General features: G+C 41.3%; 1 long non-coding RNA gene across 1 annotated transcript; it reads right to left on the bottom strand.

The window, feature by feature from the left end:
* Nucleotides 1–607: 607 nt before the first annotated feature.
* On the bottom strand, nt 608–23,465 carry LOC147912034 (uncharacterized). Its single transcript, XR_015550673.1, has 3 exons — nt 23,225–23,465; nt 21,945–22,010; nt 608–1,991 (listed from the first exon to the last, which is right to left on the bottom strand). It is a non-coding gene; the product is annotated as an uncharacterized LOC147912034 (long non-coding RNA).
* Nucleotides 23,466–24,034: the final 569 nt, after the last annotated feature.

Consider the following 24,034-nt stretch of genomic DNA (forward strand, 5'->3'; position numbering starts at 1 on the left):
GAGTGTGCTGTGTTCACGCTCACAGACATCGCCCTTGCAGAGACTGTTCTTATTACGATTATAATTACGATCACGGAAAAGCGGAATCATCATTTAATGCATCATTTGCTATGCAAATTGTTTTTCACAGAGAATTGTTTGCTCTGACCTTCCTCGGAGTTGTCATTTCAAACGCCTGGTCATTTCGATTCTTCACCTTTCAGGAAGTCGTTAAAATATCTGGGTAGCGAATGGCATAAATATAAAAATATTGCAGGGGTCGCCTTGTGACCGTATTTATTTAAACTCTGCTGTTTATTCAGAGAAGGAAGGAACTGACACTCCCTGGAGAAGAGAAAGGATGGTCAGATCCCTGGAGAAGAGAAAGGATGGTCAGAGGGAATTTACCCGTCTATGCCCCATTAATCTAGACCCCTGGTCTTTAAACCTTTTGATTACAAACTCTATAAAAATTGGAGCATGCGCCCCAATATTTGAATATTATTTCACTTATAGAATGATACAGGGGCTTCTGTTCAAACAGATTATGCTCACCAAAAAATGCACCCCCAAACCAGAGTGTTCAAAAGAATCAAGGGTTAATGAAATGAACAATAATTTTTCCAGCTTTATTGAGATATGTGACTTACAACATTGTGTAAGTTTAAGATGTACAATGTGATTTAATACACGTATTATTGAAAATGATTATCACAATAAGAGTTAACACCTCTATCACCTCACATAATTACCTTCTATTTTATGGTGAGAACATTTAAGATCTACTCTCACAGAAACTTTCAAGTATACAGCACAGAGTTGTTAACGAAGTGGCCATTCTGTACATTAGATCCCAGAACTGATTCATCTTATAACTGGAAGTTTGTGTCCTTTGACCAACATCTCCCCATTTTCCCTATCCCTACCCCCAGCTCCTGGCTGCCACCTTTCTACTCTCTGTTTCTATGAGGAAATGAACAATATTTAAAAATTGCTCATTGAGTTGAATCATGCTACACTGGACTTAGTGCACCAGTTTCAATCTATGTGTTGTGTTAATAATCATAATTTGTTTCTCAATTTAGATATAAAGATGCATATAAATAGAAGTTTTAATAATTGCTCCTTGTCCTTCAATAGACAGTCTATGCCCTTATGGGTGCTCACCCCACTTTTTGGACCACCGCCTAAAAGAGGACCATCATGAGTGTAGTCAGGGTGGTAGGCACATTTGCATATTTTGGCAAAAAAGAAAAGAATGAATATATATAAGTATATATATACAAATTTGTCTTTGTCTGAGATTTTAAAGAAAATTAGTGTTGATCCTGATTTATGACTTCTATTGATTGCCTGTATACGTTACCCAAAAGTTAGCAACCTTCCATTCACTTGCGGGAGGAAACAGTGACATTCACATGTGTGTAATACTTTACAGTTTGCAAAACTCTTTTCCAAACTCTTCTTTGGGCCTCACAACAACTGCCAGGAGCATAAGGCAGGTATGCATTCAGTAACCAAATCCTTCTGGTGGGTTTTGTACCAAATACATAAGAGGATCCCTGTCATATACATGAGAAAACAAAGGTTGTCCAGGATTACAGCTCTGTTAGTGTCCTGGGGCTGCCATAACGAACCACAGATTGGGCAGCTCAAAACAACAGAAAATGAGTTTCTCACAGTTCTGCAGATCAGAAGTCTGCGAGGAAGGTGTCGCAGGGCCGCGCTCCCTCCAGAGGCTCCAGGGGAGGGTCCTTCCTGCCTCTTCCAGCTTCTGGGGCTCCAGGCGTCCCTGGGCTGGTGGCCGCCTCCCTCCATCTCTGCCTCCGTCTCCACGTGGCTTCTCCTCTGTGTCTGTGTCTCTCTTCTTCTCTCTCTTATAAGGAGACCTGTCACTGGAGTTAGAGCCACCTTCATCCAGGATGATCTCGTCTTGAGATCTGTAACTAATAACATCTGCAAAGACCCTGTTTCCAATTAAGGTCGCATTGACAGGTTCCAGCTGTTAGGACCTAGAAGTATATTTTTCAGGACATAATTCAACCCCCAACAGACTCAAACTTTTATTCTCCTAAACTAACCTCTTCCCTATTACCCACACTCCTATCTCTACTTCCATTCTTTCACACCTCAGTTTCCATGGTGTACCATTCAATCAATTTGTTGCTTGCAATCTCAACTCCCTGGCATCTCTCATTCCTCTGTGCACATACTGTAAACCCAAATATTAATTGAACCAGACATCCCCCTTTTCAGAAACATATGAAATAAAATAAATTCATTTTATCAACAAAAATAGGTTCAGATCTTGGGCAGGGAACTATGCACCACTTATCAAGCCATGCTGTGGCGGCATCCCACATATAAAGTAGAGGAAGATGGGCACAGATCTTAGCCCAGGGCCAATCTTCCTCAGCAAAAAAGAGGAGGATTGGCAACAGATGTTAGCTCAGGGCTAATATTCCTCACACACACACACAAAAAAAAATGTGAAATGAAACCTTCACCAAATATCAAATAAAGACATTTAAATAGTAATTAAAATTTTAACCCCAGAAATGCAAACAGATGGTTCAATATCTGAAAATCTGACAGTATAATGTACCTTGACAACAGATTTTTAAAAGAAAGCAAAATATATTTATTTGCAGACAATAGGTCTTTTCAGCAAAGAAAAAACTCAAGAAAGCAAATAGACAGAGGCATGGGCATAGCAAGATCCAGGTGTGGATAGAGGAGTTTTAAGGATTAAGATACATTACAAGGCATCATTGCTAATTTTAAAGCTATAGCAATTAAAAGAGTGAAACAAATGGGTAAACAGAACAAGAATCATATAGAATATTACAGCAGAGACATGAATAGTGATTCAGGTGGGAAAGCGTCCTGTTCAATAGGCAGTGGGAAATTTAGATGTATAACTTTTTTTTTTTCCCCAAGTGCCTCAACATTCTTTATTGCATCATTATGCAGATTAGGCGGCCCCTTGGTCATTCTACATTCTACATTCTTACGTTCTACAAGGAAGAAATCTCGATCTATGGGGAGGCCGCCCCAGTGACTCTAGAACCCTCGGTGGCTATGTAGATATAGAACTTACCCCTATCCCATCTCCTGGCTCTTGTGTTGTTCTGAAAACCTCCATGAAGCTCCTCTCATGGAACATCAGCCCACTCTCAACTTCAACCTAACCACTGCACAGACGCTTAGGAGCTCCCCATACGTGGCACCCACTGGAGGCCAGCAAGGTCATCTTTTGACGTTGACTCTTGGTTGAATTTTCAAGATGAACATAGAGTGCAAGAGGCTGAGGACCACTTTAACCACACCCCATGAGTTTCTGTCTTATTGGTGCAGAGAAATAGCGATGTAAATATAGAAGACTGCAGGGAAAGCGTACTGAATCAAATGATTTCTTATCCAGAAAGTCCCAGCAAAGATGACCTTTGCCACTTTATTCCACCTACACAGTGAAATTAAGTATTCACAAAAATACAGTATTTCCCATACAATTTGACAAAGCCCTAAGATGTTATTGATGTTTTTCTAGTGGCTCACTAAACTAATATAGAAAGGACTCTTTCAGAGTTGGTGTAAAATTATATAAAATCATAAATTCAACATTTAAAACCCAAAATATTTGGGGGGAGTAAATAAAATATATTCCTTTATATTTCTTCTATTTTATAGTTTTCCTCCTGATGGAAAAGTTTATGATGAAAAACTGGAAGGAATGAAGGAAGGGAGGGAGGGAGAGAGGAAGTGAGAAGGGAAGGAAGGAAGTGAGGAGGGAAGGAAGGAAGGAAGAAGGGAGGGAGGGAAGGAAGGGAGGAAGGAAGGAAGGAAGGAAGAAGGAAGGGAGGGAAGGAAGGAGGGAGAGAGGGAGAGAGGGAAAGAATGTGTAATTGAAGAAAGCGATCTTATCTGTTGTCTGCGATTATTAGCCAATTTTTCATAGACTTCTCTTTAATTCTGTCACCGATAGTGATAAAATTTACCACTGCAACTCAAGAACATTTTATTGGTAGATGCTTGAATGAATTAGAGGTACTATCTGCATGATATCATAATAATTTCCTCCATTTTTATGGCTCGCCAAAAGCCTAAATCTAGTGGAACACAGTGGTGAAATATGATACCCTCCATCATTCAACCCGGCAAATAATATTTCAAGAAGCAAAAACAAGATTAACAAAACCTCCTGGAAATTTATGTTTTCCAAAGTACTTCATCAGCAGCAGAATATTTTTCCATCCTGTTTGGAGTGTAATTTTCAAAGAAACAGGGAGATGCCGTCAAAATATTAAAATCAAAATAATTAGCTTCTCTGGTCCCTCTTCAGACCTCCAGCTGTGTCAAACAGTTGCACTGTAGTGGATTATTAATCACAATGTCCTCTGCATATTAATTGATCATGGAAATATTTTCATTGTAAATGGCTTGTTTGTAAAAAGCCTGCAGAATGTTAATGGTGTGGTCATATTTGACAAGAAAGAGAACTTTTCTGGTCTCCAATGGTTTAATACATGGATAAGGAATAAGGATAAACGTGGGCTCAGAGAAGACGGAATTAAATATATCCCTAAGAGATACAAAAGCACTCGAAACAGTTCGGGCATAGGAAAGAGGCATTGTTACCATTTCTTTGCCCTCCACAACCTCACCATCCAGTTGAGTGTTGGAAGCAATGAATGACAACATGAAGCTTAAAACCCCCAGTAGAATTAAGGACCCTACCTCACTGGCAAATAGATGGTTTGAAAGATCTAGTTACCAAGTGTTTGATATTTTTTATAATATTTAATCTAAGCATCTTTTTTATCCGGGGGGGGGGGAGGATAATATCTTCCAGCATCAATTTTCAAGAACTGAAGTGACTACTGAACATCGTATATTTCCTGGAGCCTTTTAATGAGAGGAAATGTGTCATTTGTGGAATTTGAATAGGAGGGCTTCCACATAATGTGGGGGGATTTCAAAGATTTCCAATAGTGAGATCATTTTCTTGGAGAAATTGAGAAGCCAGGAAACAGCACCTGTGTGAAATAGAGATGCTTTCCTTCAGAGGGCTGAGCTGTGTCAGTGCTGGAGGCCGTTACCAAATTAGACATTTTTCTGATCTCTAAGGAGGTCCGTGGGTGTCATCAGAATAGATTTGCCTGGATCCTAATCTTTCTGAGATTCTTTTTGATGACATGTTCCTTGGCTTGGGCGCCATGTTGATCTGGTGTTTTAAGAGCACTTGATCTTGGAGTGAGGTATGTAGGTATCACAGAGGGCATCTTTTCAATGAATTCCAAGGTTTGGATTTATGATACAGAGCAGTGGTTCTCAACAGGGGTGATTTTACTCCCCAGGGGACATTTGGCAATAACAGGAGATGCTCTAGGTTGCCACAATTGGTGGTTGGATTAAATGTAAATTAAAATAAAAACAAAATGTTTTCATCAAAAAAAAAAAAAAAATGGATGAGTTGGTGCTGGCATCTAAAGAAAGAGGCCAAGGATGCTGCTAAACATCCTACAATGCGCTGCACAGCCCCGCACAACAAAGATTGATCTGGCCCAAAATATCAATAGTGCCAAGGTTGAGAAACTCTGATATAGAATTGGCATTCCCATTGGAGAGGGGTAATTCTTCTTTTTCTACACTATATTCTAGTATATCTTTATTGTCGTCAAGGTTTTCTTATCAGGGACAGGATTTAGAATGATGAAGCTAGATGAACTTGCCTCTCTCTGGAGACTGATTTCTTCTTTTGTAAGATGGGAATGATTTCTTTACTTCTGTTAAAGAACGGAATTGAAGTAATAACCCATGATAATAGGCATGGGGGTGAGGTAAGTTCCTGACGTATAGTTTGTGTGCTTAAAAGGGTACCTATGTAACAGATCATAGTAATTTACCATGGAGCACTTTCGTACATCCAAATCTCATAGCGTGAAAATAAGACTCTTTAAGTACATGGTGAGTTTCAAATGAGATCACTCAGGTTGATGCCACTACAAAATTGCTCTATCTTTGAATGGATGCAAAAACAAAGAAAACGGTAGTTAACAATGAATTAATTTAGAAGACTAATGTTGGGGCCGGCCCTGTGGCTTGGTGGTTAAGTGCGCGCGCTGCAATGCTGGTGGCCCGGGTTCGGATCCCGGGTGCGCATCGAGGCACCACTTCTCCGTCCATCCTGAGGCCGAGTCCCACATACAGCAACTAGAAGGATGTGCAGCTATGACATACAACTATCTACTGGGGCTTTGGGGGGAAAAAATAAAATAAATAAAATCTTTAAAAAAAAAAAAAAAAGAAGACTAATGTTATTTATCAACAAAATTATTATTAATAAAATAAAAATAAATAACACTATTAAAATATATTAATTAAAAATAATGAAATATATTTTTTAAATGTTTATTAACAAATAAAATGCCTGTGTTGCCTAGGTCACAATTCATTGTGGCCCAAGGGTTATTTTATAAAATTAAGCCAACTTCTTTGATGTGGAGATGCACAGACAGGAATCACTCTGGGATATATTTTTCTTATTTAAACTTATTTGTCTCCCCTTCGCTGTGTGAATAAAAGACCAGGAGTCCTCCTGTGGACTGAGCTGAATCAATTTTCCACAACCACATGCTATGGTAGCAAGGATGCATTTGGTCAGTGAAGCACACAGTCTTCCATCACCTAATCTTAAATCAGTTAAGTCCTTGAAAAGGACCCCCGAGTGCTGAAAATGAAATGTGTGGGTACACACTGATCTGAATGTCAGCTGCATCCTCCAGATATGGTCCCAATAACTGGCCAATGAGAGTATGACCACACAGCATATCTCCCAAGGAGGCTGTCCTAAGCTTTGGACTTATATAGACTATAAATCCAATGTTGTTTTATGTACCTTGTATATAAACCCTTGCACGTGCATCCCAGGAGATTAGGCTCTCCAGTGGCTCTCTGCTTACACAGGGTCATCTCTGCAGGTCTATATTAATGGTTTGTCCTATGCTCAGTTCACCTGCTACTTTTTCTTGAACAAAAGCACCAGCAGAAATGAACAGCAGACTCTCCAGTTCTGCTTTCATGAGATGCTTGGAAACCACACAATTAAATCTTGGGACTAGATGAGCTCTTAGGTCCTTGGATAACTCCAGTTGGGGAGACCCAAGAAAGTAATACCAGATAAGAAAAATTCTAAGATGATCCTCCACGATCCCCGCCCCCTTGTGTACCACAACTTCTCCAAGATACTCAATCAAACATTAATTGCTGTGAAGGGATTTTGCAGTTGTGATTAGGATCCCAAATCCATTGACATTAAGATAGGGAGATTATGCAGATGCACACAACCTGATCACATGAACCTTTAAAAGCAGAGTATTCTCTGGCTGGTGGCAGAAGAGAAAGCCAGAGAGTTGAAGGATGACCAGCATTTGATATGTTGTTGCTGGCTTAAAGATGGAGGAGATCACGTGAGAAGGAACGTGGGTTTCCTTTAGGAGCTGAGAGAGGTCTCCAGCTGATAGCCAGACAGTGAAAAATCAGGGACCTCAGTCCTCCAACTACAAGGAACTGAATTCTGCCAACAGCAAGAATAAGCTTGGATGCAGATGTATTTCCCCAGAGCCTCTGGGTGAGAACTCAGGCTAGCCAATGCCTTGACTTTAGCCTTGTGAAAACATGAGCAAAGGACCCAACCATGCCATCCTGGACTTCTGACCTACAAAACTGTGAGCTAATAAATGGATGTTGTTTTAAGTTGCTAAGTTTGTGGCAATTTGTTACGCAGCACACGCCTGATATGACTATCACGTACATCATTCAACTAATACTTTGGGAAGGATGCTACGTTGTTCAGAAATTTCCAGTTAGGTAACATGAGCACAAGTATCACCAAATTACCAGGAAACTAGATCTCAATTGACGGTCCAAATTCATGCAACCAATGTCAGTGATTGACTGCTGATTGTACAGGTTTTCAATTATTTGCAAACACAGATTTGCTCCTCTTGGTACCAGTGTAAGCAAAAAATTACCTCTTCTTCTAGAAATGCATGAACATTTATAGTTTTGCCTTGAGCTCACTCTGATAATCAGAGTGGATGTAGCTGAACGAACTGGAGAGAACTTCATTAGTAATTATTAAGCATTTCGAAGCAAAGTTCCCATGATACAAACAGTGTTCAGTGGACAGAGGCAAAGTTCCAACAGCAACTACTTCTATAAATCAAACCAATCCCATGAGTTGGTGGTGTGGTAATGGAGAAGTTGACTGAATTACTGCTTAACAGGAATATTGAATCCTTAAATGAACTGTACACTCTCATTTTTAATGGGAGCAAGCAGTAACCAGGCATAATAAAAATAATTGAAATGAAGGTTTGGATCCATTAATCTACTGAGAAGTGCCTTAAAGAATAAGCGAGGCAGAAAAACAGCCAAATGTATATGACAGCCCTTGCTAGATGCCATTTGTGCCTAATGGTCTCAATGGCCACCAATAAAAGAGTGAATAGTAGGGATAATGGGGAATAAAAGTTTAAGACAAATTCTTCCCTAGAAGAAGGACAGAATGCAGAATAGAAAGAGTGATCAATGGAGTAAATGTGTCTCCCCATTGCTCTGTTGAAAAAAAAATGGAGTCTTATATCTACATAACACATATAATTAATGAAGTGACAAAAGTCCTACCGAATGAACAAATCTCTTTTTTTCCTCCTTCCTGCCGCTTATGCCACGTGGAGCAAAAGGTGGATCGGTTTTGTGAGAAATAGGTGCTATTGCCATAGATTTTGTCTGAATCTTTTTCCTGGGATCTGAGAAATATGTGCCCACCTACCATCTTCATGGGTTTCACAGGCTCCCAGAAGAAGGCATGAAAAGTTTGCTCTCCTACAAGACACGATGAAGAGATATAAGAGGCAGCAGAGCATATACGTCACTGTGTTGCCAAACAGGAGCCCATGTTGGATCACTGGGCAGGATCAACATTTTTTGGAATAACCCACAAATCAGATCATGAGTTCCATGATCCATGGTCCTCAATTTACATCAGTGTGATACGTAATAAACTGTAAATTGCTTGGAGGATGTGCATTTACGTGACTAAATGATCGTTTAGTATAGTTATAACATCTCTGGATGGAGATGTGTGTCAATATAGAGCTATCTTTTCTGCAATTATTTCTTAAAAGCATAAATTTAAGCCATCCTATGACAGTTCTCAGGTAATAAATTGTCAGCAGATCCGTATTGCAAAATGTAGTTCAGGCACCAAATCCTCACACAGCTTTGAGAAAATGAATCCCAATATAAGTGAAACAATCTGCACAATTGGAAGACAGGTCTCAAATTTCCCAGAACCTACCCAAGTTATGGTGGACTTACCAGGAAGAGAGTAAAATAGAGTCTGGATTATTGGGGACAGCCACATCGCTCTTTTTGTGTGTGTGAATTAGATGCAAATTTTGATCTCTTGGAACACATTAGTCAGCTTGAAGTAACAATTTGTGAAGGGAAGACACTATCTTTCTTTCATTTCTTCATTTGTTCATGGGTTTCTTCTTCAGAGAATGCCTATAAATGGCTGAACCCCAGGCTGAGGCCTGGCGGCATCATTTTATCTAATGATAAATCCTTATTGAGGGACTTTGATGCACCAGGAACTCTACACAGATAAGTTATTTGCATTCCAGTATGGAAGACACAATATAAACAAACCATAACATCATATACTATATGCAATACGGTATCTTACAATAGACAATGCCGTAATAACATGAAATATGTGAAGTAGGATGAGCTAAGTCCCTCTTCTCGATAAACTCATAGTCTAATAGGGAAAGTTGACAGCTTGGTCAAAGGTTAGTCTAAAAGTGGTAAATGATAAGCTATATGTGTGATGGAAGCCACAGGAATTCTTCATCAGCTCAAGAGATTTCTAGGAAGAAAAGGAAGCCGCTTTATTGATGAATTCTTGGAGGATGGGATTTGAAGTAGGGAAAACACCCAGACACTTAAGTGCAATCAGTTTGAGGAAGCATAATAATTTTAATCCTTGAAGCAAATGAATACATGAATAGTGTCCATAAGCAAAGCCAGAAAGTGAACTGAATGTCCATGTGGACATGACCAAGGAGTTTGACCTTCCCCCTCACATTCTTGAGAGCCATCGCAAGCTTTCAGGCAGAAAGAGTGACCAGCTCATCTCAGTTTTCCCAGGACTCTCAACTTAGCATTGAGCATCCCATGTCCCCAGAACACCTCAGTCCTGGGCAAACCAGGAAGGTTGGTCACCCTAGCTATGAGAGGATGGCATCTCTCCATCTCAGAAATGTTTTCTAAAAGCAGCCTAGACAATAAATTGGGGTCTTGTCACCCAGGATGGCCATGAGGATTCAACTTCAGCAATTGAGTCACTAAAATGTTTGCATTGATACCAAGGCAATGGTTGTGGGATTAGAAAGGATGGAATGAAATCAAGAGAGATTCAGACAGAGCCAACAGAAATCAGAGGCTAACTCAAATGTTTTGAGAGGTGAGAGAGAAAGAGAAATCTCAAGAATGGTTCTGCTTCTGGATTGTGGGGAAGAGTGGACATTCACTGAGTTCATCCAGACAGGGAGTAGAGAAAGAAACATCTGTTATTCCTCTAAACATCAGACTCTCCAGTAGAGGGTGGGTACAAGCAGATACTTTATAAGGGGATATAAACCCCTGGACTGGAACGGGGGCAAGAGGAGTGAGGCAAAAACAATTGCAACGCATTTCAGCACGTACATGTAATTCACCATATTATTTCGTCAGGGGACTGGTCGAATTATTTGCTGCTCTGTTTGCAAGCTCCCTGTTGGTTACAGACACTCAGTGAACTAACATTGATGTTATGTATGAGAATCTGGTCTACATGAACTTTCTCTCATTCCATGCACTAGGGCTCTGCAACTTTTTACAGAGAATTGAAACTCCAAGTGCATCCTACAAGCTGTAACAGGTACAGAAAGAAGAAAAGTAGGTGAAGAAATTGGAAGAGAAGAAGTGAGGAGAAAAATCTTTCTCAGATCATGTGTTATCTTGGACAACAGGAGAAGCAAGTCATAATTAGCAGTCCTTTCTCAAACTTGGGAGGATTCTTGGGAGGGACATTCTTCTACGTGCAGGGTTAAATAACACCCTTAAGTGTAAATTACCCTACAATAACCTGCATCAGTCATGTTCATTGTAGAAACCAACAGAAACCAACTCTTGCTAATAGAAGCTGGAAAGGAATGAATGAAAATAATGTAGAGCAGGGTTTCTTAATCTCAGCCCTATTGACATTTGGGCTAGGTACTTCTTTATTATGAGGGGCTGTCCTGTGCATTGTGGGACATTGAGCATCATCCCCAACCTCTACCTACTAGATACCAGTAGTATCCCCCTGCCCCGAGTTACGATCATCAAAAATGTCTCCAGATATTGCCAAATGTCCCCTGAGAGGAAAATCACCCCCAGATGAGAACTGCTGATATAGAGTGACTCAAAGCATTGCCATAAAAATGGAGAGCAATAAAGAGATGTATGTAGCTGAGCCAGAGCCAAAATTAGCACTAGAACCCTCTGTTTAGGACAGTACTCTGGATGCCAGCATTGCTTGCTAAATGCCATGGACTGCTTTGGGTCTTGCCACTGCCCTCTTTCCATCCCAGCTCTGCAGCTGTAGCTGCCCCTTGCCACCTCGATCATGGCCAGTCAAGATTCTCCATAATCATTGTCTCTCAGAGACATGCTGCAATGGAACAAAATGTTAGAGAATATATCGTAGTAAAATTCCTGAGGCATAGAGAGTTAAGGCATTTAATTCAATGTCAATATGACATTGTGTGTGTGGTTGGCAGGAAGATGGGCAAGGAAACAGGAATGTCTGGGATGAAGATACCACCAATGGAAGAAAGAAATACACACAAACAAATTCTGCAAACCTGCTCAGATAATTTTTGCCTCCCAGAGTCATAAAATCTGACAATTTTAAATTCAGAAGGCTCCAGCATTACTCATATGCAGGAATAATCACCCTTGCCTCTTCACTGGTGGACACTCTTTGGTGGGCATCCAAATGTGATACAGAGCTCTTTACACTTTCCCATTCCCATGCACCCATCACAAGATATTTGAGTGTCCATTCGTCCAATCTTTTTCCTTCCAATCCCTTGATGAGTCAGTCAATCTATTCTTAACTTCTCATGAGACCATATGTATTCTAAACTTAGGACACTCCCTTTTTTTCCTTAAAGCTCTAACAGCTGGGAGAATTTTCCTTTTCTGCTGTCCTCCAAGGCCACTCTTGGGTAAAAGCCTAGTGCAGCTGATGTTCATGTTTGCCTTGCACCAAGATGATCCGTCCCGAAAATGAGCTTGTAGCTTTTCCCTCTCTTCTCAGTGGATTATACAGTACCCTTTACCCAAACCACCATGTGCTGTGAGCTGAGGGATAAGCATTTATGCAATAGTGATGTGTGACATGGGGGTCTGAGCTACTCCCTCATGCAGCTCACTTGTGCCATCTGGTCCTGTCCATATGCAAACACAAGAGTCTCAATTCCATCTAAGACTGGATCGTTGTGGGTTCATCTGACACCGTGAGTCTATAAGTCTGCTAGACTCCAGCTTTTGATGAAGAGTCTGGACATGCACTCATTTGATGCCTAATAGTGAAGTACCTAGTCTTTACCGGGGCCCACTACAACAATAAGAGATGTTTTTTCTAATGGTGTAATGGTCTGGATTGTGCTCCCTGCCCCAAAATTAATATGTTGAAGTCCTAACCCCCAGTGCCTCAGAATGGGACTATATTTGGAGATAGTGTCTTATAGAGATAATTAAGGTAAAAAGAGGTTATTAGAGTGGGCCCTAATCCAACCCGAGTGGTATCCATATAAGAAGAGGAGATGAGGACACAGACACACACAAAGGAAAGACCATGTGTGGACACAGGGAGAAGACGGCGTCTACACGCCAAGGAGAGAGGCCTCAGGAGGAACCAGCCCTGCCCACGCCTGGATCTCAGATTCCAGCCTCTACATCTGTAAGAAATAAACTTCTTTTGTTTAAGGCACCCAGTCTGTGGTATTTTGTTACAGCAGCCCCAGCAGACTAATTCCAATGGTGTCTCTCTCTCCTGCAGATGGCTTACTCAAGAACTCTAGACCCCTGTGCTGCAATTCTCCCACTGGGGCTTGGCATAATATGGCATCTTTTCCCTTCATCGATTCCTCCAACAGCATAAGATTTGCAGATTGTTTGCTCCAAGTGGCAAGATTGCTTGCTTCACTGCCTGGACCCATGGCTTGCATCATTGCCTCATCTGCTCTGGGACGCCATAAATTGGCCATCTTATGTGTCTCCTGGTGACACATGAGCCAAGCATAGTATTCCAAGGCATGAAATGTGTTGCTTCTAGAATCCAAAGAGGCCTTCCAGGAATTGTGCTACCTTGTACATGCTGACATGGGCAGATGCAACAATTTGTCTTCTGGCTTGGACGGACTTCTTGGTATATACCTGACCACTGGACCTCTAAAAGTGTTTCAGACAGAGCAGATCTCTGTCTGAATCTTTGCAGGATTATCTCCCACCCTCCCTAGCACATATCTTACCAAAGTTCCCAGCATGCTGGCCACCTCTGGCTCATCCAGACTAATCAATCTACTATCATCAATGTAATGGTTCAACGTGATGTTCAGATGGTGTGGTAGTTAATTTTACGTGACTGGATCGGGGGATGCTCAGAGAGCTGGTTAAACATGGTTTCTGGTGTGTCCACGAGAATGTTTCTGGATAAGATTAGCATTTGAATCAGTGGACTCAGTAAAGTAAATCTCCCTCCCCAATGTGGGCGGGCATCATCCAATCTGTTGAGGGCCTGAATAGAACAAAAGGCAGAGGAAGAAGGAATTTGCCCTTTTTTTCTGCCTCACTCCTTGAGCTGGAACATCTCGTCCTCTCCTGCCCTTGGACTGGGATTTACACCATCAGCTCCACTAGTTCTCAGGCCTTTGAACTCGAACTCAACTACATCGTTGGCTTCCCTGGGTCTCCAACTAGCAGATGGCAGATCGTGGGACTCCTCAGCCTCCGTAATTGCCTGAAACAATTCTTCATAATAAGTCTCCTTTTATATCCTATTGGTGTTGCTTCTTTGGAGAACCCTGATGAATACAGATGGTCCAGATTCTTTTTTCTTTTTCATGATAGAGGGTCATGAAAAACCCTCTTGGGGACCCCACAAGCTCTTCAATCAATAGTTTCCACATCAGAAAAACAAGCCTAAGTCTGGAAGCTGGGAAGGGCCCGTGACTCTCAGGGAAGGGAATAACTGCTCCCAGCCTCCTCATTATCCAACATGGTTCATTCTGCTGGTACAGGCTGAGCACTGCCTTCATTAGATGCCCAGGCGTTTTGCTCCACAGACATCTCCATGTCTTTCTGTGAGTCAGAATCCCTGATCCAATATGACTGATCTTTCTGGTCATTTTGATATGTGTGACCCGCGGCTACTGGCAGATAATGTCCACAGTGTCTATATTACTTCAAGTCCTATCAAGACACCAATTTCCGTCAGTATTTCTCCTACCCTCAGCCCAGAAGACCACCACTGGACTGTTGAGTGACGGTGGGGCCCTCACACCAACTCATTGCCACATTCTTGGTAAATGATGCTTCTTGTTCTCCTTGCTGTGGAACGCAAGCATCAAACAGGTCTTCCATTCCAGCATGTCCACTTCTCTTACCCTTTACTCCCGTCTGCTGCCATCTGCCACAGCAATTCTGGCATTTCAAGTTTGCTCAACTTGCGCCAATGTTCTTTCCATGAATCCAGTGGAAATCCTGATAGGAAGTCACACTATCTTCTCAGCTACTGGCCAGTGTGTTAAATCCAGGATCTCAGAAGAACACTCTGAAATCAACAAACTCTGGTCCCGGATTATGTTCCATTTTGTGGGTCAAGCCCCCAAGAATTCATTCTCACTTGTACGCTCCTGGCTGGACAGCTCACATTGACTCTGTGGCACAGCCTCTTCTGGGTAGATCTACCTCTCCCTTATCAGACCTAATATCATCCCTGCTGGGATACACTGAGACTTACTCTAGTTATCAGCCTGGAGGTCACAAGGAAAGATGGAGACACAGCCTGAGGGGGCAGATCCAGCCTTGCAGGGGATAGATCTCTATGTGGTCTTCTAAAACAGGGGACTTCTCGCTCTGCTAGGGTAATGGGATCTTTCTACAGGCTCAGGAATTTCAGGAGAGTCTGAGTACTCAAAACTATGGGAGCATTCACCCAAATGTCTCTATCTCATATGTTAGAGTCCCAGATTTTCACAACTAGGAGCCTGACCTTGGCTTTAGAGATGAGACTTAATTGGAAATTTAACCTTCTATGAAGTTCAGCCAGTTGGACTTTTGGGTCCTAGAGTGGGTCCTGGTTTCTCTGCCTTCTAGTTGAGATGATAGTTTCTTTGTGTGCCACCTAAGGGCATCTCTGACTTTCATACTTGGCTTCTAATTGGCTGTTAGTCCCCTCAGTTGTTCCTTATTCTTCCGTCACACATCAGTGGTACTTCACAATATCCCCACAATGCCGTCTTGCCATAGCTACTATTTTCTCCATGCCTCTAAAACTCCCACGTAAGTACATCCTTCCGACGGTACACCATCAGAAGTCATCACCAGCGAATGTTTTCACACCTGGACCATCTCTTTGCACCAGGCACTGCCTGTGTTCCACCTGCCATAGCAATGGAGTCCTCCTTCCCAGCCAGGTGGTGAGTGATTCATATTCTAAACGCGATCCTGTCGCCGTATCTCAGACCTCTCCAGGTACCAACTCTTATAGGTGGTCTTCTCCAGAAGTGGGCACTGACAGATGGATTTTGGGGTGCAAGATGTTTACAAGAGATCAACACTTGTGAAAAGAAACATGACTGGGCAGAGAGAGAAGTCGAACTGTGAAGCAAGTCCAACAGATTTTCCCCAACATAGAGCTGAGCTCTGAAGTGAGCGTTGCCCAACATTGAGAAGTCAAAATGCCCAATCCTTTATAGCCCAGATTCCATCACTGGACATAGGCTGCCTCTAGGAAGGACAGAACTTCAGGAAAGGTAACTCTCTGCCACTGAGGCCAACCCTGGCCAGCAAGTTCTTCCATGAGGAGGAGTCTAGGTGGTCCATTGCAGGAGGCATTGTGGATTTTTCATCTGGAAAATTAATATACAACCCAGTCCCTGTTCATGGGCATTTCCTAAATGAATGAGTTAGCATACAAGCAAACAGAGTTATAAACATCATATAAGAGGGTTATTTTCAGAATCATAGGACTGGGTTAGTGATTGTTTTCCTTTGTTTCTGTAAGATTTTACAGGCAGTTAACTTGAGTATTGTCCTGGGGTTCAATTTGTTCCACTCTCTAGTCTCATTGTGATTCATTAAATATCATGCATGGGGCAAACACTCACCCACAAAAGTATGTAGAAGAGTTACTTCAGAGAATTGTCGGTAAAAGAAAAAAAAAACGGTGTGTAGTTAAGGCAGTCTGTTTAACAAATATTCACACCCCTGAGGATTCACCCTTGCTTTTATTTTCACTCTCATTGAAACAAAAAGAGCATCATACATTGCTAGTCCCTTTCGATGTCACACATCCTTGACCATTTGTGGCTCATTTAGTTACTTCAATGGCTTGAACATCCGTTACTGAAATCTTTATTAATCAAACTAACAACTAATGGAATCATACAAACAAAATCTGTACTCATTTTACATTTATTTTCCTTCAAACAAAGGCCATTAGTGTGTCCTCTAAAAGATCTGAAACCAATTTTTTTAGCTTAAGAGTGGTGTGATCTTTGATAATTAATACACACTCTGAGTTTAACCCTAGGATTCTGAAAATAAAGATATTTCTCTGCCTAACACACCAGTTGCTGAGGCTTCAACAAACCAATGGGTGTGAACGTGCTTTGTAAATTTTAGCGGCTATCAAAATGTGAGGACCCTGGAAACAGAGTTCACAGTCCTTTTTGGAACTGAATCTTAAAGGGTTCCCCTGGTTTTGATTTAGGTCGTGATTTCATGGCTCTCAACCACCCCCTCTGAATTTGCCTACCCATAACCAGGAGCCTTACAATGAGTAGTCAATGGGAAACCCATATGGTAGGCAACAAAACCTGCTCTCAGAAAACTGCGTTGGTACCTTCCGGAGAGCAAGCTGTAGTCCTGTGTAATTGAGGCTGTCTGATTTTATATGTCTGCGTGTGTGTATGTGTGTGTGTGTGTGTGATTGTTAATCTTAATTGTCAACTTGACTGGGCCATGGGGTGCCCAGATTAAACATTATTTCTGGGTGTCTCTGTGAGGGTGTTTCCAGGTGAGATTAGCATTTGAACTGATGTACTCAAGTAAAGCAGATTGTGCTCCCCAATGTGGGTGAGCCTCATATAATCAGTTGGGGGGCTGGATAGAACAAAAGTCAGAAGAATGAGGAATTTTCCCCTTTTATCTCTGCCTCACTGTTTAAGCTGTGATATCTCATCTCATTTTCTCCTGCTTTTGGACTGAGATTTATACCATCAGCTCCCCGGTCCTCAGGCCTTTGGACTTGGACTGAATTATACCACAGGTTTTCCTAGGTCTCCAGCTTGCAGACGGCAGATCATATCATGTCTCAGCCTCAATAATCACGTGTATCTCCTATTGGTTCTGTTTCTCTGGAGAACCCTGACTAATGCCATATATGTTCAGATATACGTAATCACTGAATTGCTAACGGATATGTAGCAAATTGAAGAAAACCAAAAAAACTCCACGTGTAGGAAAATACACCATTTCTTACTACTTCCCATAAATGTGATCTGGCAGATTAAAACTACTATTTGACATGTTCCAATCCACACCTATGGCAGGTAAGAGATCATTTTTATCTTATTCCAAAGTCTGCTTCTAAATACCACTTAACCCTGTGTTGTTCACATGAGTTTTCAGTAAGAACGCTTATCTTTTCAAAGATTGCAGAAAGTCACTGCAGGAATAAATGCTTAAGACCTTTTGCAATTTCTCATCTAGCAGGAACTTTCAATTTGTTTTATATTGGTGAAATAATCTCTATTATTTCTTCTCTTTCTAGTTCTGAGTAAATTCTTCACATTTGCAACGCCGGTGTACAATTCCCGGCAGTACGTTGTTTATGTACATATCTTGTATTATATATCTTGTATTACCGAAACAGCAGGAATGAGAAAGCAGGCCTCCTAGACAAGAAGGATTATACCTCAGCCAGTTATCTAGTGACCTTCATGTAATGCACGTAACCAACTGCAGGCACAAGACAGCAAAAGGAGTCGGGGCCAAAAAAATAAGAAAAAAGTCTGCCAGGAGCATGTGAATTTTACCTTGGAGACAACGGGCCATCACCCTCATACCTTTATCAGGCAACTATCTGTAAAGTCAGAGAGATTAGAAGCTATGGCCAGGAGGCTGACAGCAGCGCAAATTAATGGCTAAGAACAGAAAAAGCAGGAACAGAGAACATAGTCACCCAAAGAATTATTAAAACAAGACGGTTTGGAAGCATTCAAAGTTGCTGGAACAGCCCTCCCCAGCACAGGTGGCACCAAGAACGTCACTACATAGGCACCTACTTCAATTCCTCTAATGTCGTAATAACACCCATGAGTAGAAACAGGTTAAACAATGTTGCCCCATTGCTTTTAAGATTGCAGAGAAGGAAAGATACACTGAGGGCTTGAAGAGCTCCCAATGGCCAAATCTGGGAAACTTGGAGCAACAAAAATAATGATAGTAGTGGATTATACTCATAAAAAATATAATATCCACAAACCTGTACTGATATAAATAATTACCCAGATAAATAAATCAATGGGGGAGAAGGGATAGCTCTTCCTTACAGTACAAATCCAACTGATAAATGTGGAAGGAATGTTGGAACAAGAAAATCACAATAATTATCACAGATGAGAGTCATCAATAGAGGCTAAGATAAGTGGTCAACGGTATGATGAGAAATGGGATATTTGCACAATTCCAAAGTATCTAACCACAAATACTTATTAGTGGAATAGAGGGAAAATGGTAACATTACAAAGGCAAAACCACCTTAAACAAATGATCAAAGTTAATATCATTAATAATGAGATATATCAACATCATTGAGGATATGATACTCTGAGAAGGAACCAAGGTCACTTCTGTAGTATCCTGGCCAAAAATGCATAACCTTAATCTAGTATGATGTGCAAACGTCAGATTAACACAAATCGAGGGGCATTCTACAAATTAAATGGCCTGTACCCTTCAAAAATGTCAAAGTCATAAAAGAAAAAGAAATCACAGATGAGAGTAGACTAAGAAGGCAGGACAAGTAAATACAATGTGGGATCCTAAATTGGACTTTGAGACAGAACAACAACATCACTGGTGCAATCAGAGAAATGTGAACATCTGTAGATTAGTTCACAGTGTCATAGCAATGCCCATTTCCTGCTTTCAATAATTTTCCCACAGTTAAGACAGATGAATGAAAAGAATACAAGAATTCTCTGTGTCATTTTTTACAAGTGAAAAATTATTTGAAAATGGAAAAGTTAAAAGACAATAAAAAGTACACAAATACTGGGGCCAACCCTGTGGCCTAGTGGTTAAGTTCAGCGTGCTCTGCTTCAGTGGCCCAGGATCAGTTCCTGGGCGTGGACATATACCACTCATCAGTGGCCATGCTGTGGCAGTGACCCACATACACACTAGAGGAAGATTGGCACAGATGTTAGCTCAGGGCAAATCTTCTTCAGCAAAAAAAAAAAAAAAATTACCTATGGACAAAAATAATAATAATAAGTGCAGAGAAGGAAGCAATGCATTTTGGAAATATCCATGGCATTTCTGACATTTTCTGTATAAAATCAGAAAGATTAGGAGCTATGGCTAGGAGGCTGACAGTAGTGGAAATTAATCATTAAAAGCAGAAAAAGGAGGAAGACGGAATATAGTCACTTAAGTCCAGAAGTATTCAGAGATGCTGGGATCTTCCTCTAATAAATGTTGTTGGTATTATTTTTAAGAAAAGAAAAATTGTTTGGGGCCTGATAATGTCCAGCTAATGCTATCATATATTTGTGCCATCCATGAATATTCATGCAATATTCATTTTCTAGAAGATGTTTTAATTCACAACTTAGTTTGGGTTATTTCCTACTTTGCCAGAAATATCAGTCAAAATCCTAAACATACTTCTCTATCCAATCCAACCTTTGTCTAATTCATAAACTCTTTCCTATTGAACCCTCATCATACTGTTACACTCTTAGGACACACTTACCTTATTCTATTTCAGTATCTTGGGATAGAAGTAGTGTGTGGGATCTTTCAAATGCCAGTCCACCCATGGGCTCCCTGACGACATCCTTCATGAGACATCTCTTATCCTAGGAATGTTTTAGAGCCCTTTTGGGGGGAGGGGGGATGTTTCTCATGGTGGAAATGGGTACCACGGACAGCTCCATGAGACATCTCTGGTTGATACCACAGCAACTCATTATCTATCATCAAATCACTTACTTAAAAAGACATCTGCTTTCCAAAGGTTGCATCAAGGGCAATGTCCTGGGTCACCACCTCCATCTCTCTCCCAAAGAGAGAATGGGGCTTTAGCCCTAGAACTTTCTTTCATCAGAAGCAGCAGTTGAGGTGGCATTAGCCTAGGGCAAAAAGAGTGGGTTTCCAAGGACTAATGTTTGGCAAACTATATGCTAGAATAAACATCTCTATATACTCCATGGATCTACTTTAGGAAGTATTTTTCCCTTTGTGATGGTTTTCTCAATACCAATGGTATGCTCAGGGGAACCCACAACAAGAAAACCATCCTTAGCCAACTGGCAAGTGATAAGGGGCACCCTTTTTTCAAAGGGCTAGAAGACAAAAAGAACATGCTAGAAGGATAACCATCAATCCCACACTGGCAGGTAGGCCTCCTGCTTTTACTTCATCCATTAACTTTTTCATTGTTCCCACTTGGCCTGGGCTCATTGAAGTGGTTGGAAATGGAGGAAAGTGAGGAAGAATAGAAGACCTTCCTCAGCTGGGAATATGGAGCAAGAGGAAACCACCACACTTATCAAATGTCAATCCTTTGCTTTGCAGGGAGGTGGGATCCAGACTTTTATGGCAGATACACATCATGTTCATAGGATTGTGCCAGACACCCCAAAATGTGTGGAACAAGGTCCCTGAATATGCAATTTGATAATGCTGCTTTCCATGTGGGGCAGGCTGCAAGTGGGTTTCACGGTATCCCATTTGATTCTTCACTAATTTCACAGAAATCAGGCTAATTGTGATAAATATCTTCATACACTGCAGAATGTGTGAATAAAGCAATCTCTGTTGATAGCAGTTATTCCATGTTGCCATGTGAACGTGTAAACACTCCAACTTCAGAAGCATAGGTAGCCAAACTCTGCTCTGCTGCATTTCTCTGTTTTAATCATATACAGAGAGCAGGGCCATATGTCGTGGCAACGCTCTGTTCTCTAAGTTGCCAGCCTACCTGTTTGCCATTTGGAATTAAAAGATCTAAATGCTGCTGGAAATTGAATTGGCTCCTCCGCACTCAACCCAATGCAGACAAATTCTGAATGTTCAAACAGTGATCACACATCATTTTCTACCATCCTAAATCCCAGGGCTAATTTTCCAGTGGCCTATAGTAACTTGGGAGCTGATGAGAAAGATAGATACCCTACATTTCCAGGTACCACAATATTACTGAAAGGGTACTGAAAGATATATGTCTCAATAAAGAAAATTAGGATGCAGAAAGAATAAAGATGTTCCTCCTGTGGTACATAATAGCTCAGGAGTTAATTCCACCAAATCATCTGAGAGTATTTCTCAGCCTTATATCCCAGAGAGCTTACATTTTGAGGTCTTCAGAACCAGAGGGTGCCACCTGCTTCCTGGATGTGCCAACCACTGGGAAAGCTCTGAGATAGAAAGAAAGAAGGGAAAATAAATACTGAAACTTGATAGCGAAGATACCAAAAATAAAATTCTGAACATACTATCTTTAGTGCAGTAGTGTGGGTTCCCAAAGAAACACCCCCTGAGACAAGGATCTTAGAACAAACCATTATTTGAGACAGGAGCCCCGGAGACACCAGAAGACTAGTGTATTAGTTTTCTAGGGTTGTTGTAACAAGAGGCCACAAAATTAGTGGCTTGAAACAACTTGAATTTATGCTCTCACTGTTGTGGAGACCAGAAGTCAGAGATCAAGGTGGCGCAGGGCCAGGCTCCCACTGGATGCTCTAGGGGAGGGTCCTTCCTGCCTCTTTCAGCTTGTGGGGGCTCCAGGAGTCCCTTAGTTTGTGGTTGCCTCCCTTCCATCTCTACCTCACCTTCACGTGGCTTCTGGTCTGTTAGTGTGTCTCTCCTCTTCTGTCTCTTATGAGGACACTTGTCATTGGACCTGAACCACCTTAAAAGAGTAAGACCTCATCTTAACTAATTGCATTTGCAAAGACCCTCTTTCTGAATAAGGTCACATTCTCAGGTTCTGGGTGGACACAAATTTTGAAGGACACCATTCCACCCACAAGAAACAGTGAGGAATATGTTTCTTATGATGGGTCACCATCAAAAACATTTGAAAGCCACGGCTCAAAATGCCACTCTTGGGCTCATGACAGTCTGTTCTGTCAAGACTGTATCATTACACATTGTCCTCCAGGATCTCATGTCTGTCTTCTAGTGGAGAAGTTTTTCCTCTAGGTTTCTGAAGATAAAATAGTAAATTTGATGGATTTCCACCTCCCCTTGCTATGTTCTCATTCTTCTCCCCAAAGTCGTGGTCCTTGCAAAAATAATGAATAGAGGATGTTTTGCCTCCAAGAATATATTTGTTCTGACTCTATCTGTACCTTCCCTCATTAAGAGAAGACTATCACAGTGGTGGTTCATGAAAGACACAACTAGATCATTTGTTCTCTCTCTCTGATGTCTTCTATGGAGGGAGAAGCAGAGAAACACACGCTCAAGTGCTGGTGGAAAGCAGGTCCCGCAAATTCCCTATGCCTCTATCCACATGATGCTAAGAAGATAAATAGGCCAATAAGAAGAAACCAAATTGGTTGTTTGGCACCCTCCAACATCCAACAGCTGGCTGCTTGATTGAATCGTTCGCATTTCGTCTACTCACCCTTGGTAGTGCCTCATCAAGACAATTTGCAAATGGCAAGTCAACAGAAAGTGCCTTGATGCAGAAATTCTTGAGTACGTAGAGCTTCCGTCAACCATCTCTGAAACATGTGAACATCGGGACTGTGTGCTCCAGAGTTATATTATGTAGGCTTCATCATCTTGCATTGTCTTCAATTTCTTCCATTGTGCTTACAGAGCCTAGGACACATAGTGCTTGAAATGAACTTGTTCTCTTCACCACGGGCCTAGAGATGAGATGAGAAAAGAAAAATGAGTGAGTAGGTTCCTCCTGGGTTACTTGTTCACCAACCCATCCATTTACTCATTCACCCACCCATCCATTTATTAAACAAACATGTACCACCTCCTATAAAGTGAACAATTGTGGTAAGGTCTCCTGAAAGCTTACCGGTTGATATAGGGCTTGATGTATTCCCACTTTTCTAAAGCAAACTGAAAATAGTAAATACTAAGAGCATTCCTCAAGATTAGAGAGCTAGTAGACAGCCATGAAACTACCTCCCAGAAGGAGCTGGCTCCCTTCAAAGACCATATCCTCCATCATCCCAGGGTGCGTGCACTCTACAATCACCCATGTGGAGGGCAGCTAACATAAAATATCCCACTCCTTACAATAACCCATGAGCTTTCCTTTATTGTTTCTATTTTGAAAATAAGTAATTAAGCCTCAAAATTTTTTAAGTCAGCATCCTCATGATCACATGAACTGAGAGGCAAGCCCAGGCTACCTGATTCTGAATTGTAATATATTTTATTCCATGAAATTGCATGTGATATCATTTTTCCA

Source organism: Ceratotherium simum, chromosome X (genome assembly GCF_057802395.1).
Source record: "Ceratotherium simum simum isolate JZ-2026a chromosome X, ASM5780239v1, whole genome shotgun sequence".
Lineage (NCBI taxonomy): Eukaryota > Metazoa > Chordata > Mammalia > Perissodactyla > Rhinocerotidae > Ceratotherium > Ceratotherium simum.